The sequence below is a fragment of the Schistocerca gregaria genome, chromosome 5 (assembly GCF_023897955.1).
Source record: "Schistocerca gregaria isolate iqSchGreg1 chromosome 5, iqSchGreg1.2, whole genome shotgun sequence".
Lineage (NCBI taxonomy): Eukaryota > Metazoa > Arthropoda > Insecta > Orthoptera > Acrididae > Schistocerca > Schistocerca gregaria.
The window spans coordinates 622,576,491-622,594,814 of record NC_064924.1 but is presented as its reverse complement, the minus strand read 5'-3'; positions in this window follow the sequence as shown (position 1 = coordinate 622,594,814).

Genomic DNA, 18,324 nt, shown 5'->3' with positions numbered 1-18,324 from the left:
GAACCGAGGTCCTTCCGAATACGATTAAACAACTGAGCAATCTCCTATGGCTCCAGTTGTTAGAGGAGACCAGTGACAAGGGCATACCACAAATTAAGTAAGTGAAGTTTGTGTAGAGTTTCATACATATTCGACGTTATTAGAAGAGAAAGTCCTGTACATACGTTTAATGTTTCGATTTTACAGCTAGCAAAAAAGAGAAATAAACTAATTTACTCACTTCCCGCAAATGGAATTGGAATATGCAGTTCATTCTATTCAACTATGGAATTGTTCGTGTAAGAAACACTTATACTCAGAGGATCTTTTTGTGAACACAATTAGTTTTCGGTATTGCCTGTAGCAATCGATGAATAGACTGAGCATTTTCGCCAAATAAGCCCTGCCGATAATACATACGCCGACTCTACATAGATTCCAGAATAAATATGTTTGCTTATGACTGATGTTCAGCACAGACAATGGAGAGTTTCCGAGGCACAGTTGTACACAATGCAACATAATGATCAACAATTGCTTTCCACGTTCAGTGTGCTGTTACTCAAATGGCTTAGAGGTTGTAAGCCGTTTGCACTGAGATTCCACGGGCGTAGAGCTATGTAGATAGTGGAACCAATCAGAAGAACTTGATATCAACAAAATTCCTAGCTGGCCTAACGGTGAGCCAATAATACTGACAGCATTAATAAAAGATGGCCTGAAATTTGCAGGGATACCAAGAAGGAAAAACGCTGTAAAAATGGTTTCGCTGAAAATCTCTGGACTCGGAAACCGGTCTGGCAAGAAATCGCAAGACGACGGGAACTATGTGATACGAGGATGGAAAAATTCCCCCTTAATAAGACAATGAAAGGCATGTGCATATGAAGAATAACTAACAGGATATTGTGGTTTTCTCTTTGCTGTAAATCATGAAGTCTAGTAGAGCCCAAATGATAGTAATGGCTACAATAATTTTCATTGAAGTAGTACGATATCTGTATTTACTAAGAGAATGGTTCAAATGGCTCTGAGCACTATGGGACTTAACTTCTGAGGTCATCAGTCCCCTAGAACTTAGAACTACTTTAACCTAACTAACCTAAGGACATCACACATATCCATGCCCGAGGCAGGATTCGAACCTGCGACCGTAGTGGTCGCGCGGTTCAAGACTGTAGTGCCTAGAACCACTCGGCCACCCCGGCCGATGCGAAGAGAATGACTCTGGTCGCTTTCCTTCTCACAGCTAAATTAATAGAACCGTTACCACATTAACAATTACTGGACACATCTGGCGTATCTAGCGTATATGGCCGTAACTGGCTCGCAGGCTGCCTTGAATTTTTCATTTTCGGACTGAGGGAAGAAGTAGTAAGGCACAGCCGGTTCGGCCTCCCATTGAGCTCCCAGCTGGTTCCTGGTGACATAAATAATCGTTGCGGAATATCAAACGGGTGGCGAGCCCTGCTCGCGGCTGATGTAATCGAAGACAGTGTGTGCCACTCATGACTCGTTAATGGCGACAAAGGCCTGACGAGACGATTTCACTCTTAGCCCATCTACCAGCTGGCGTATAGCAGCCGAAAACAATACGCACTTCCTCTCTCCTCCCCGTTTCTCTTCAGTCGCGTCTCACCGTATCAAACATCTATTTTAATTCAATGCTGCGTTAACGTGTTCGGGTCTCGTTAACTGTGAACGGAGCATATGAATTGTGAGAAACAAGTCTGTCGCTTTACATGGATGTCCTCCAACATTACCCTCAGTTCATGCAATAAAAATACCTAATATATTTCATTGCGTATTATTTTCTCTATGCTTCCCAACAAATGACAAAGATAAGCATGTGTACAAATATTCATTCGGTTTCATGAAGCCATCTTTCGTACTTCTATACACTTTTTAATTTGTATCTACATCTGTGTGTTTGTAATTCAGTTACTGTTGTTATCTGTACATACGACTATGAATGTGGTATTTCAAACCAAAACGAAAACATTAGGTAAGCCGTATGTATTCATATTAATTTAAAAGTGACAAGCGTAAAAGTTTCCACGAGCTATAGTGCGGGCAGTATCGCGTAGTGGTTAGCAAACCTGGTTGGAATGCTACGGGTCGCCACTTCAATTGTTTGGAAATAGTAGTTATCACTTCTTGAAGTTTTTGAAGTATCGGTTTCTCTCCGTACTCAAAAATGCTTTGGTAGACAACGTGGGCAACAGCTTGCCGTTGTTTGCTAATGATGCCGTGGTGTATGGTAAGATGTCGAAGGTGAGTGTTTGTAGGAAGATTCAAGTCGACTTAGACAAAATTTGCACTTGGTGTAATGAATGGCAACTAGCCCAGAATGTGGAGAATTTGTAAGCTAATGCGGATGATTAGGAAGATAAAAACCCTTAAAATTCGGATACAGTATTACTAGTGTCCTGCTTGACAGAATCAACTCGTTTAAATATCTGGGCATAACGTTGCAAAGCGATATGGAGTGGAACGACCATGTGGGAACTGTGCTAGGCAAGGTGAATGGTCGACTCCGGTTTGTTGGGAAAATTTTAGGAGAGAGTGTTTCGCCTGTAAAGCAGACGGCATACAGGACTTTGGTGAAAGCTTTTCTTGAGTACTGCTCGAATGTTTGGGATCCGTACCACCTCGGATTGAAGGAAGACACCGAAGTAATTCAGAGGAAGGCTGCTAGACTTGCTATTGGTAGGCTCCAACAGCACGTAAGCTTTCCGGAGAGGCTGCAGGAAGTCAAGTGAGAATACCGGGAAGGAAGGCGACGTTCTTTGCGAGAAACACTACTGAGAAAATTTAGAGAACCAGCATTGGAAACTGACTGCCGCACGATTCTACTACCACTAAGATACATTGTGTAAGGACCACAATAACAAGACACGAGAAACTGGGGGTAATGGGGAGATGTATGCGCAGTCGTTTTTCCCTCGCTATACTCGCGAGGGAATGAATAATGGAAATGATGAGTAGTGGTACAGGATACCCGCCGCCGTGTAACGAACGGTGGCTTAAGGAGTGTCTATGTAGATGTAGATGCACATCTTGTTTTAGTAATGTTCATACATTTTCAAAAAATCTACGTTTGTATAATCACTGCGTACTCTATCGAGGAGCTCTGTTCTGTTTGCACACATACTAGTCACATACAAATTTGCTTTCAGTTCTAGAAGTTTTACTGTACTGACGAATTTGATCAGCGAATATTTATTGCGAAATTAGATCTGTACATTATAAGGTATGTGTTAGAAACTGTAGCACAATTAGTATTCGTACCGCTCAATTTCCAGAAAATATGCTTTAAATTACGCTACGCTCAGTAAGTATGAAGTGTGAATGCAATACACATATCGCCGGCCGGGGTGGCCGCGCGGTGGTGCGACAGTCTGGAACCGAGCGACAGCTACAGTCGCAGGTTCGAATCCTGCCTCGGGCATGGGTGTGTGTGATGTCCTTAGGTCAGTTAGGTTTAAGTAGTTCTACGTTCTAGGGGACTGATGACGTCAGAAGTTACGTTTCATAGTGCTCAGAGCCATTTGAACAATTTTTTGAACAAACGCATCAGAAAAAGTTATGCATCACCTCGGTTCCGAGAGTTCAGGAACACGTACAGAGAATGGGCATAGATATCAAAAGAAACATCATTTCTGCCCTTTTTATTGCGCGTGAAAATCACACATTGCATGTTGACCCACCATACAGTGAGACCTTCAGAGGTGGTGGTCCGGATTGCTATACACACCGATACATCCAATAACCAACAGCACGTCCTCCTGCATTGATGCATGCCTGTATTCATCGTACCATACTATCCACAAGTTCATCAAGGCACTGATGGTCCAGATTGTCCCATCTTCAACTAAGATTGGGCGTGGATCCCCCAGAGTGGTTGGTGGGTCACGTCTTCCATCAACAGCCATTTTCAATCTATCACAGCCATATCCGATAGTGTTCATGTCTGGGGAACATGCTGGCCGCTCTAGTCGAGCGATGTCGTTATTACGAAGGAAGTCATTGACAACATGTGCACGATTGTGGCTCGAATCGTCGTCCATAAAGACGAATATCTCCAATATGCTGCCTATAAGGTTGCACTATCGGTCGGAGGATGGCACGCACGTATCGTAAAGCCGTTACGGCGCCTTCCATGACCACCAGCAGCTTACGTCGGCCCCACCTAAAGCCACCCCAAAACGGCAGGGAGGCTCCATCTTGCTGCACTCGCTGGACAGTGTGTCTAAGGCGTTCATCCCGATCGTGTTGCCTCCAAACAGGTTACCTACGTATGTCTGGTTGAAGACATATGCGACACTCATCCATGAAGAGAACGTGATGCCAATACTGAGCGGTCCATTCAGCGTGTTGTTGGGCTAATCTGTACCGCACTGCATGGTGCCGTGGTTGGAAAGATGGACCTCTCCATGGATGTCGGGAATGAAGTTGCGCATCATGCAGCCTTTAGCGCACAGCTTGATTCGTAACACGACGTCCTGGCGCTGCACGAAAAGCATTATTCAACATGCTGGCGTTCCTGTCAGGGTTCCTCTGAGCCATAATCCGTAGGTAGCGGTCATCCACTGCAGTAGTAGCCCTCGAGTGGCCTGAACGAGCCATGTCATCGACTTGTTCAAACAACATCGCTTTGGTCCACTCCGAGACGCCTGGAAATTTCCTCTGTTGAGAGCATCTCCTGGCACAAAGTAACAACCAGATGCGATCGAACCGCGGTATTGACCGTCTAGGCATGACTGAACTACAGACAACACGAACCGTGTACCTCTTTCCTTTTGGAATGAAGGGAACTGACTGGCTGTCGGACCCCCTCTGTCTAATAGGCGCTGCTTATAGAGTGTTGTTCACATCTTAGGGTGGGTTTAGTGACATCTCTGAACAGGCAAACGGACTGCGTCTGTGACACCATATCCACAGTCAACGTTTATCTTAAGGAGTTCTGGGAACCGGTGTGAAGCAGAACGTTTTTTGACGTGGGTATAATTTAAAGCATATTTTCTGGAAATTGAGCGGTACGAATCCTAATTGTCCTACGGTTTCTAAAAGCCCACCTTAAAATGAACAGTGCGCATTTCACAATAAATATTCGTTTAACAAAATCGCCAGTGAAGTAAAACAGCTACAACTGAAAATAAGTTCATTAGTGACATCTACGTTTGCAACTAGAACAGAACTCCTGGACACAGTCTGCAGCTGATCATAGAAATATGGAATATTCCACAATATACGAATATTACAAACAAAAGATCTACATGTTCAAGTTTTAAGTGCCAGGAAAGTTATCCTTTTAAATATCAATGTTTCGGCAACATTTTTCAAATATTTTAAATCAGTGCTTATTTTGTTTCATTTTTTCTCTTTTTGTTACTATTTTTAACTTCCAATGGAAGATGTTACCTGGGATATATCTAACAACTTCCATCTTATTTTCCACCTTCAAATTTTTTTTAATTACACACAAATAACTCCTCTAATTGCTTCTGGTTTTCTCTGTAATTTAATTTTATACTGCCAGTTGGCTGAAGAGCGGATTCCCTATATCACAGACCAGTTATCTCCCTGAAGTATGTGGCGAGGGGGATGATATAACAGTAAAGGAAAAAATAAAAAGTTTAATATTGCCTAGCTAATGTTCCCAGTTATTTTAAATTCTTAACAACTTAGTGATGTGTTAAAATGTTATCACTTGCAATATTAATGCTTTCCGAAACCACTCCAGAGTGTTGCATACTGTATGTGCATAGCGATCGTGGTTCCTCTTGTTTCGTTGTACTTATACTACGTTTTTGCCCAGAATTTATGAAGTATTCAGAAATGTTGGGCAAGGCATTGGATGGCTCAAACCATTGAGTCGTATCTGAGATGTTCTGGTGAAGGCTTGGATCATAGTTTCTTTTTCCATTTTTAAATATTTCTTCTACGTTATGTTCTTATTTTCAAACGTAAAAATTACGTAATTATGTCATCTATTCGAATTCCGAAATGAACATTTTCCATAAGATATATCCAGCTCACTCTTCTCACCTCTGTTTGATTCTTTTTCACTTGATATTTTTCTCATACGAACTCCTATCTTTAACAAGGAAAGTTTCATACATTTTCATGGCTTCTTTTTGCAAAAACTTATAAGTAAGGTTCCAATGAATGTAAACTTTGGAACTACAATATGTCATTCAGTTGTCTATTTTTGAGCAAATACATATACATCGATTACAGTCTTGCATGAGTACGATGCAGGCAGCCGTCTTGGGGATGTTCAGTAGCAGTCAGCAGCCGCCGTAGAGTTTGCCACCGGAAGTTGGGTCAGCTGAAGGAAACTAAGGACGTCTCGACGGAGATAGACGCTGCGTCTCACCCTGAAGCTGCATAGAAACTTTGACGTGGCATATTAGCATGATAGACCGTTCTCCTGAGTGCTGCGATCAGATGTCAGTGGGGGCAACTAAGGTGTACCTACCATAATTAGCAAGTTGGCAAACACTGGCTAGTATGAAGATAACGAAGCAGGCTTCGTCAGTCCCCCTCCTCTCCTCTCAGGGGAGGGATGCTGTATCTTTCAGAAGATAATGAACATAGCCGTGCATTGAAGAGTTCCAGTCTCCCTAGTACTCTGGTGCAACTAAGGCTAGACTCCAAAAAAGGGAAGCAGGAGAAGAACTACAACATTTCACTGTGAAAGGAAAAGGTCCCGAATTCGAGTCTCGGTCCGTCACACAGTTTTATTCTCCCAGGAAATTTCGTATCAGCGCACACTTCGCTGCATAGTGAAAATCTACTCTGAATGGAAAGATCTGTTTAACGGCTTCACTATTTGTCAATCACATAGTTCCCAAGAAGGCGTCCATCCACCAGATGCTGATAAAAGCTATTAACATACTACCGGATGGGGAGGTCGAGCGGTTCTAGGGACTTCAGTATGGAACCGCGTGACCGCTGCGGTCGCAGGTTCGAATCCTGCCTCGGGCATGGATGTGTGTGATGTCCTTAGGTTAGTTATATTTAAGTAGTTCTACGTTCTAGTGGACTGATGGCCACAGCAGTTAAGTCCCATAGTGCTCAGAGCTATTTGAACCAGTTTTATTAACACAGTATCAACAACAGCTTTGGACAACATCGAAGCCCAGTCTATGGTCGCCTCCAAGAAGAGAACCTACACATTCAACAAGTGATCGTAGTTGTCATCCAAAAGACAGAGCAGTTGAAGTGAACACTGAACTAGTCACATGCACTATCTTTCTATCTTGATACTACAGTCAAGTATCAAAAGAATTATATATGTAAATTATTATAAATTGTTGCAAAGCAATGTTATCGTTTTTGTCATATTGTTTCCTATCCCTATTTGGTCCTGTAACGAGGCAGTGTAGTTGCTAAGTGCAAGCAACCACCTCATAACAACACTTACGTTTGGTGGTAGGCTTTTCTCTTCCAGTCACTTTTGTGTCTTTTATGCCAAATACATTTGGCGAGGATAAAGGAAACAATCTCATGTGAATGATCTGCAATAGGATCTTTGAGTATGACGGTGTATTGTTACATGAAAATGGCATGCAACCCGCTTATAAAGTAGTACGGGCATCCCAGTAGTCAACAGAGTCGATTATTTAACGATGCATTATAAATACATGAAATATTCCGTACTGCTAGTGACTGCATTGATACGTACATCCCCCTCTCATCTCCTTTTATTACAGGGACGGGGACCTGATATTTTGTCCTGCTTGTGGAGCTTTCTTTAGCTGGTTCATAACGAGGTGGCTTACTGAAGTGGACCCGGACGTCATAAACCTTTTCGGCACTGAAAGTAGCCGGCCAGCAGATAGAGGAGAAGGAAGTCTCTCGTAGCGTCTCAGCAGGTGTGTAAGTGGAGTTCCAGTGTGCACTGTGTGAGACACTAGTCTTAATACTGTTTGGTGAGATTGAGGTCTTGCAGCCAGGTGTAGCATTTTGGACTTCAGACAATGGGTCAGTCGTCGTTAGCAACCAGGCCACTAAGGAATGTTCATCTAAATCACGTTTACTGGTACTCTGATGGGCTCACAATAATTATTTCAGTAGAATGCGTGTTTTCCTTCACATTGCCTAAAGATTAATGCTGCTGAGTTTTTGCTCTTTTAAACAGCAGTCCATTTGAGGAAACCAGTTGAATCTTTACCTGTTGTTACTTATACTTTAGGTGCTTGGGCTATCCACATCTCTGTTTAAAAGGAATAGTTCAGTATAGTCGTAGGACCAAGCTGTGCATGTCTGCAATTATGCACCCTCACTAATTTGCTGTGTACAATAACCTGTAGCTGTGATCCTGCTGTCAGATAGTCTATGCATTGGGTAGGATTGCGAATTAATAAAATATACAGAAATACAAAATAAAAGTTAAATGTTTAATTTCATAACAAAGCTTCTGTTCGAACATTTGTAATTGATGTAGATGACACAAAATTATGTTGAATAGTGATTGTTCAAGACAGGACATCTCAAATTAACGGAAGAGGTCCTAAAATATTCAGTTAAAGTATAGACAAGAAATAACGTTATCAAAAACAGTAAAACGTTGAGAATGGCAGCAAAATCCTGAAACAAATTAGCCATCTAAGCACTGTAAAAACTAAGTCCATTTCGTGATCACAGTAAACAACAGGCTCGCCAGCTCAAAACAGTTAAAGAGTTTAACATATGATCTACAAATGTATACATTTGACACAAATAATAGTAACTCCTATTCGTCTAAGCGGAGTTCCGTATTACAAGCGGAAATGTTAGGGCTCTAATCTGGAGCACGTTCATTTCTTTCGAATTAAAAAGTCTCTTCAAAAGTATGATAGTTGCCATTCACCACCCAGAATCAAACACCTCCACAGTTGAGTCATGTATGTTATCGCAGGCAAGTCTGCCTTCCTCAAGAACTCGACATAAATTGTTCTGAATCGCTCGCTTGAGCTCATCACTCAAAAAGTTGCAGTCTGCACTTCACACTCGTAGTGTTACGTTACTGTCTGTCTTTCCACTGACTGAAGATTTAACCACCAAAATTATGTCGTTCTCACATTAGCCACTTGATGGTCTAGACTCATACATTACAACAATATTTAAAAAATAATTTTACAAACATTTTGTCATACTTAGAATATTTACATTAATTACAGATAATGGTTTATCTACAAATAAGTAAGTAACATTCTTGTGAAAGTAAGCTCATGATAAATGACAACAAACGGTACTTGTATACGGTTTAAAAAATAATTTATTCCAGCTTGACAGAAGCGTCTCTTGGTTCTCTCTACGTTTGTGGTGTCCGCTAACATATGCGGCTGACCACGTTTAACTAGTTCAAGTTGATAATATCACTCGCACTTAATATGTAAATAAAATTCCTTGTAAAATAGTACCTATTCATTAAATGACTACGCAGGAATGACATGGTAAGGTACTGATGCTGTGTATACTATATTCTGTGAAACATGTGTGTAGTGGAAGAGATAAAGAAGACGTTGTAAATAAATAAGTGATATAGATACAGGGATGATAGCTAAGGGGTACATTACCAACTGAGACGATCGTTTGTTTAAATCGCATGAAGCGATCAAATGTTGTCGGTTAGGAGGTTAATTGTATAAATGTTTATTTACTGTGAAGTATTTATTTTTTTATTTTAAAGGTATTGACATTAGAGTATTGACATTAGAGTTGTGTCTCTGGATGCGTCTCATTTCTCTGGGATCATTGATGTACTCAGATTTGCATTATTATATGATTGTAAATTATTATGCTAAGCCTGCCATTTCTGGGAACACAGCCGCCCTCTTAAGTGATAGACATATTGTTCGAATTCTTCATGTTGGGATTTTCCAATTTCTTGTGACACTGCTCATTTTTGCTTTTGGATTGCTGGAAAGTGTCAACTAACCAGGCTGGCCGCATCACCCACTCTGCCCTGGGCCGCTATCATTGTGCTGTGCAACAGTTTCATCGTACCTAGCAGAAGTATTGGGGGCATACTAGAGGGCCAAAATATTGGTAACGTGGCACAACTCCACTTCAAGTGGCACATCAGCTTGCTAACTTTGCACATTAAGCTCCACAAAATTTGGCATACTTATGTAACATAATAAATACACACATAACGTAATACACAGGAGGCCTACTTGCATGGCAAAACAGTAGAGTAAGTACATTTGTGGTGGTATATGGAAGAGCATGTACCTGCAAGGATGTGTCATATTATCAGGGTAAATTTTCTAAATGGAACACAAATTATAAAAAATATGACATGCTAATTAAATGACCATATAAACGTATAGCTCTCATGTAACTTTCGAGTCAGCCCTTCGGCGCTTACGTGTTGATTTCATAAGTACTTTTACTCTGTTACCACATCGTAGCACTTTACCATCACCAACACCAACACAGCTCACCATTAGTGTTATGACGTCGCAGTTCAGATCGTTCGCAGTCCTGCCGTCTCTGCCGAAATGCGTGACACCCTTGGCCACGTATTGCGTCAAATCGCAGTCACCGCCACTGCTGAAGGACGACAGCTGTCGGAATAAGACTGTTGTTTTATTACCAATAATCATACGACTTCTCCAATCCCAATGGACCACGCAATGAACCCACTCCAGAGTGGAACTGATACATTCATTAACAGGTCAGTAAGAAAAAAGTGAGCTATAGCATAGGCAACACACTGAGTTGATCTCAACATTTTGAATATTTTGTCCATGTTCCCATTAGAGAAAACGTCTTCCGTGCTATTAAATTTGTTCGACACTATAAATCGACTAATATTTTGTCACTGCTCTACAATTTTACCTCGTTTAATTAGCAACATTAAACTAGTGCGCCCTGTGCAGATATCGACCTTTTAACTTTCATTTCAACTTTGCAGATACCTCCATTCTAAATTCATATAAATCCTATTTAAATAATGAAACAGTTATAACTAAAATAATTTTCTTGACATAGTTCGAAGTTGTCTCCAAAATTTTACATACATATCTATTCAGCACCCTTTCAAATAAACTTACATGATAGAATTAACTCACTAATAAACTCCCAAAAACTTAGACTAAACTTTGCGGATAACTACCTGTTTCACTTCTACAAACAATGACAATTTTAAAGTTTTTATGGGTTCTCATGACCTCGCACTCCAAATTCCGTGTCAATAATAATAACACACGAACTATACTTCCTTCACGAAAGACGCGTCCAAAATACTGCAAGTCACTCATATAAATGACCGTTTCATTCTTCACCCCCTAATTTTATGGCAGTAAAACTCATTCCTCTCATTCGAAAATAACGAAAATAATTTTTTTTCTTTCGATCTCTTCACACCAACATATATTCCCTTCTTGCTTTAAAGTGTGGGTCTATACTTTTAGTTTTACGTTTACATTTTAAATTTGCCAAATTCTCGCTTACATAAAACAGGGGGATCCCCTAAATTCTTAAAAACAACACATGAAATTACAATTATTTACAAACTTATGTTAATACACATCATGTTTTTCTTTCAGAAGGTGCAACTCTGCCATCGTGGCCGCTGGTAGAATTTATATCGCCAGTAGGAGTACCTTTTAAATTTCACCTCTTCGCGTTTTCTCAACTGCTCAAACTCAAGCACTCTTTTCTCGTTCACCAAAGGACTATTACATTTACAGGCAATATTTGGGACTGCAGCTGGATGATCAGTTTTAGTTTCGAGAAACCCACACATTCTTTCTTCTTCATTAATATCGATCAACTCACTTACATACTGCTCAATTTTAATATCGTTCCTGTGTAAATACTGTTCCCTCAAATGACAGTTAAATATATGTAACGTTACAACTTGTCTACGTGCATAGGTTTTTGGCTGGTCGGTATTGGGATCATGTGATGTAGTTGGGGGACACTTTTTCCTTTCATTCCCACACACACTTTTGTTGATTAACCACAACATAAATCTGTGACGTAGATATTTGCTAAATTCATATATATATATATAATGCTACTTGCCACGAATTCTTCTATTCGTCTCCTGTTTCCTCTCAAAGCAGCAACTGCAATCTATACCCTGAATCAATAGGGGGACGTATTCTGGTCTCAGTCTCCCTCTACCGTTTTTAAGCTACTATTCCCTCTCGTACTGTGGAAGTTATTCCCTGATGTCTTAAGAGATGTCTCATCATCCTGTCTATTGGTCTTGTCAGTGTTACCCATATTCTCCTTTCTCATGTGGGAGGGATATTCATGCCTGAAAGATTGCCATGAATTGACCCTCAGGGGTTTTCCCTTTAACAAATTCATCGTTTTACCAATAATACAAATATAAATTTATCGTACCAACAAACAAACTCTGGTAACAAATGTAGACATTAAGTAACTCAAATAATTTAAAAGGACCCTAATAACATTTAGTTGGTTCAAAGTTAATGATAAGGGTAACTTTAAAAAATCTAACTATGCACAACAAATTCAAGCTGTTCTTTAAGCTTGAGACGGAAGCATGAACTCGTTACACAGATTGGAATTAGGTTAAAAGGTGAACAAAAGGGGAGGAGCACACCACAGAACTGCAGAAACGCCTTAACAAATCTGTATTTGCAATCCGAGTGTTTGCAGACACAGTCGACAAAAAATGGAAAAGCTTGCATGCTTTGCCTATTTTCATTCCATAATGTCATATGGTAAAATATTATGGGGTAGCTCTACAAGTCAAACAAAAATTTTCAGAGTCCAAAAGCGTCTAATACGTATTATTTGTGGAGTAAATTCACGGACGTCCTGTAGAAACCTTTTCAAAGAACTGGGTATACTAACTACTGCCTCTCAGTATATTTACTCCGTAATGTAATTTGTCCTAATAATATATCTCTTTTTCCAACAAACAGCTCAGTTCATACATACAGCAGCAGGAAAAAAAACAATCTGCACAAGGACTTAAAAGCACTTACTTTAATTCAAAAAGGGGCCCACTACTCAGGAACACTCATCTTCCATAATTTTCCAGCAAATAAAGAAAAATTAGTTGGGAATAAAGATCAGTTTAAAAGGAGCCTGAAAGACTAACTAGTGACTACTCCTTCTACTCCATTGACGAATTTTTTAATAGAAATAAATGATGTATTGTATATATTCATACTATCAGTATTGTTATTTCAGCTTTAAAAAAATTGACATGTTCCACATCCACGAGGATCTCCTCAGCACGGATCTATGGAACGAAAAACTAATCTAATCTAATCCGTGTCATTAAGTAACAGAAAATCACTGCTCAGATATCGTGAATGAGGCCCACTTAAGCACTTATTCTGTAAGGTACAACAGTATACAACGTTTGCTACATACGATTGACAGGTATACAGAGTAAAAATTCACAACAATAATTTGTGGCATCCACTTCCAATCCGCCAAGTCATAGAAAAGCGACGGCTCATTTAAAAGAAAAAAAAAAATATAGTTAACACAGAAACATATGTCAGATAGCTAAAATTTCAAATTTAATGACACTTAACTTGTCTGAAGAGGCTGCAGATTAGGAGCATTATACTTTAATTACAGAATGGGGTCTGCTTGGCGCTTTTATGGACACAGACTGACACATTCTGTGTGTGGGTTGTCTGTTCGGATGTCAAGGCTTCGGTGTATCTGACCGACCACTGCGGAAGGCATTCGTGCTTGTTCATTCAGCTGCAAGGTCTCGCCAGCCCAAACATGCAGCCAAGCAAACTTCACTAAGCCCTTTGAATAACAAATACGGCAGGTGCGCCTTAAGTACAGACTTATTGGTTGAAGCACAAATATCACGTGCCCACCTGTGGCACTCAGTAGGCATTGTGCAGATTTTGATTACGAATAATTGCCCAAAGAAGCGGAAAGGAGCAGAAATACAGACTTTACGCTGCTTTCCATTTGTGGTGTCGCTCGAACAACATTTCATGCCTAATGCATACGGCCGACTTAACAAGGATATGAAACAAAATGGCTCTGAGCACTACGGGACTTAAATTCTGAGGTCATCAGTCCCCTATAACTTAGAACTACTTAAAGCTAACTAACGTAAGGACATCACAAACATCTATGCCCGAGGCAGGATTCGAACCTGCGACCGTAGCAGTCGTGCGGCTCCAGACTGTAGCGCCTAAAACAGCTCGGCCACCCCGGCCGGAGGAAATGAAGCGATTGGGCCTGAGTACAGATGGGGTTAGCCACTATATCGACTAATGAACACAAAACAGCGATTTTTCTTAAATACTTTTCGCCTGGAAGGTATAGCAAAGCATGAATGTCAGTTACACAGAGCCACCATTCATAGCAATTAGTAATTAAAAACCGGTTCACAAAACCTTAAAACTATAAACAGCTGTGAGCCTGAGGGGAAAAGTATCACACATTGAAGTTCAGTAAAGTTTAAACACTCGAAGGAGTGGCAGATGTGCCTGCAGCATACGGTGTGCCCTACTCCGTTTAGCACACAGACATTGAAAATTACAGGTCCAAAACAAAGTCCGAGACGACCGCTCGGTGACGCAGGCAACACTGAAACACACTAAAATGCAACATTAAGCAAATCACAGTATGCAATATGACCACGAGCTGTTCCTTATTTAAGCCATCAGGACATAATATAGAATCAGTAGCAAGAAGTGAAAATGTGTACCGGACTGTGATTTGGACCCAGGATCTCGTCCTTACAAGACAGGTGCGTTAACCTTCCAGCGGACTAACTGGGCACGACGGCCGACACACATTCACACCGAGCGCCACTTATCAGCAGTCCCTGTCCATTTCCTCCAGGCTCGAAATTCTTGAGATTCCTGCAGGAGGTCGGATGTACTTGAGCCTCCACACAAGAAGGTTGATCCGTTGCCCATCTAGACGAATCATATGTGTGAATGCGTTGTGTCTGTTCTTTCGGTCATGAGAGAGAGCACTGACACCACACATTGATATAAACGTCTTCAGTGAGTACTGTGTGTAGCTCATCTGTTTTCGCATTAACAACGCCTGCTACCGACTGAACTGCTGTGAGGACCTGGTGCGTTAACCATTGTTGTAGCACATAACATAATGCCAAAAATACTGACCTGTGTTACTATTAAATGTAATTAGAAGCTTGAGACGAAAGTAATATCTACCTCGTATTGTCTCTGAATTGGACACATCAGAAAACAGTGTAAAACATCTTGACAGTCGCTACTAGGGAACCGTTTTGTCATTGTGTTAAAAACATTTGAGCATCCGTATCATTATTAGAAACGACTGCTGGAAGAGTTAAATCCGATTGGCCCTTTTCTTTTTGGTCACGGTCACATCCCAACTCAAGTTGGGTTACTATTGATTAATAACAAACCAAATCATATTAACCTAACAACCAAAAAATAGTGGCGGCAATATAATTTCTTCAAAACAGCTGTTCGACATTCTAAGATGGTTATGGCAGTTACCACTGAAAGACGCCAGTGGTGATATTCGCTCGGTGGCGTCCCACCTGAAAACATTGTCAGCCTGTTGCTTCGAGGGTATACTGCGGACGTTCTACAATAGACATTTTTTTGAGTCCTCCGACATCGGAATGACATGACGCTGCCCACGACGAATTCCCCTCCAACGCTAACCTCTTCATCTTTGAGCAGCACTTGCAGTCAGCTACCTCAATTATATGTTGTATACTTTCTAATCTCTGTCTCCCCGTACAGCTTTTTACCCTCTCCAGCTCCTTCTAGAACAGTGGAAATTATTCCCTGGTGTCTTTACGCGTGTCCTATTAGCCTGTTCCCTCTTCTTGATAGTGTTTCACGTATGTTCCTTTCCTCGTCGATTCTATTGGGAACCTGTTCATTCCTTATCTTACCTCTCCATCTAATTTTCATAAATATTTTATAGCAACACACCTCATATGCTTCGATTACCTTCTTTTCCGCTTTACCCACTATCCATGATCCATTGCCATACAATGCTGTGCTCCAAACATTCATTCTCAGAAATTTCTTATTGTAATCAAGGTCTGTTGACATCAACAGACTCCTCCTGCCCTGAAATGCTCTCCTTACCTGTGATAGTCTGCTCGTTTACGTCCTCCTTCCATCATCGGTCATGAGCTATATTACTTCCAAAGTAGCAGAACAACAGAATTGCTTAACCTTGTCACTTCTTAATCACGAATTTTCGTGCTGATTTTTCGCTATTCTCATTTATCATATTCTAATTACTTTCGTCACTTCACCATTTTCTCTTATTTCATACTCTTTAATCACCATACATTCCATTAAAGAGATTGTATAATTCTTCTCAACTTTCTCTGAAGGCAGCATTGTTATCAGCTAATCTTATCACTGATGCTATTTCAGCCTAAAGCTTAATCCCACACTCGAACATTTCTTTTCTTCCGTCATTGCTTACTTGATTCATAGACTGAACAGCGGGTGGTGAAAGACTTCATTCCTGTATTACACCTTTTTTTCAATCCGAGCACTTCGCTCTTGGTGTTATTAAAACAGCATGCAGCGGAGAAAGCCAGAATGTATTTCTAACACATGTGCATCGATAGCGTTAAGTATAACATGGAAGGTGTTTTATGGTGATGTCGACTAAATCCTATGTGAAACAACATATATTTCAAGAATTGTGTGTTCATTTCTCTTCTTCATCTTCTTCTTCTTCTGCTCTTCTTTTTACTTCACAGCATAGGCACTCTCCAGTTCAGAATAGTATCGAGCCATCTCTACTGGTATCTGCCAGGATCTGGCTTTCTTTCTGGTTTGTACTTTGCCACCTGCTTTATTATTCATCTTTCTGGTATTCTATAGACAAATTTCAGTTGAAAATTTCCATCTCAGCTCATATGTTTTCATTTCTCCTATGATTCCTCACTCTGCAACCTATAAGTCAGGGGCTTGTACACAAATTTTCTCATCATTTCATATTGTGTATGACCCAAAGTAGTTTGTCAAAACAAATGGATAGAGGACAAGTTACTCTCTGACCTATGTTTTGCATACAGTAAGTTATTACAGATTTGATTACAACCTGAAGCCCCTTGAGCGAGATCCCTTCAACGAGATCCAAGAAAGTTAATGGACTGAGCAGACGTTGATGGAACCTGGCAAGGATCTAAAAGCATGAGGTATTTTTCTGATTCTTAGCTCTTACAAATGGCTTGTTGGGAATTGAAAGCAATTGGCAGCGAGCCCATCACTTAGTAAATCTTTCTGGACAGGTCCACAGCTGTACAGGGCGTACAGGGCAACCCCTCATTGGGACAGGGCTTCAGAAGAACACGCCGCGATACCTTCTGTGGCGCCAGCGGAAGCCTGGGCCGGGGTCGACAGTCTAAAGGGATGTGTCTACACATTAGAGTCGTAAACTATGCATTGTGTGCAGAGCTGCAGGTAATAAAAATGCAGCAACATCAAAGAGTCCGTTGAGAGAAAGTTCATCGAGAATCTCAGTAACTCGTACACAGGTTCCCAGCTGAGCTAGGCTTGGAATCCAGCACTCGATCTTCTGGAGATATAACCCAGGCAAGGGACACATCCCAAGGGACACAAGTATAATGATGGGAATAGTGATAGCAGCCCAGTTCATGTAACAAAGGACATACATGCAATGGTACTTCAGACAAGCGACAGTATGAACGCAATCAGCCTGAAAATAACGCTGTAGCGGCAACTGAGGGTCATGAACTTCGAATGGAACGCCTAGAATGGCAAGCCACGGTATACAGTAGAACGTCCTAATACACAGAAGGACTGTAATGACGACAATCGGGGGATAAAATGTCTCGCACAGCTTGGATGCAGTTAAGAACTTAATTCAGCTATATTGACAATGGATAGTAACCACAATGTACGCGCACAGCGTTCGGAACAACCACGAGTAGAAGAAATCGGTACAGGGGTTGCTACTGCTCGGCTCACACCACGGACAGAGCGCCAGACGCGACGCGGGCTGCAGAGGCAGCGCTTAGCACAACGCAGGCATAAATACCTGTCTTGTTCCTTACTAGAATCAGTATCGGACAGCAGCTGAAAAAGACTGTAAGTTGAAATATCATGCAGGAAAGACGCGAATAACCAGCAGAATCCCGATTAATCAACATGACAACGACTCGCCGGGAAAGCCTGAAGAATTACAAAAATCCACATGTTTCGTGTTAGCTGATATTGCAAGAAGGCCAGTGTCCACTTCCCTTGGCTCCCCCTGTTGGCTAAGAAAACACCAGCATCTGAGAAACGATTGGAGATGGAATCTGGATTACACCTCATAGTTAGAACTAACAAGTTTCAAGGCAAAGACGATTTAGATAAAGATCTTTCAAATGTTCAAATGTGT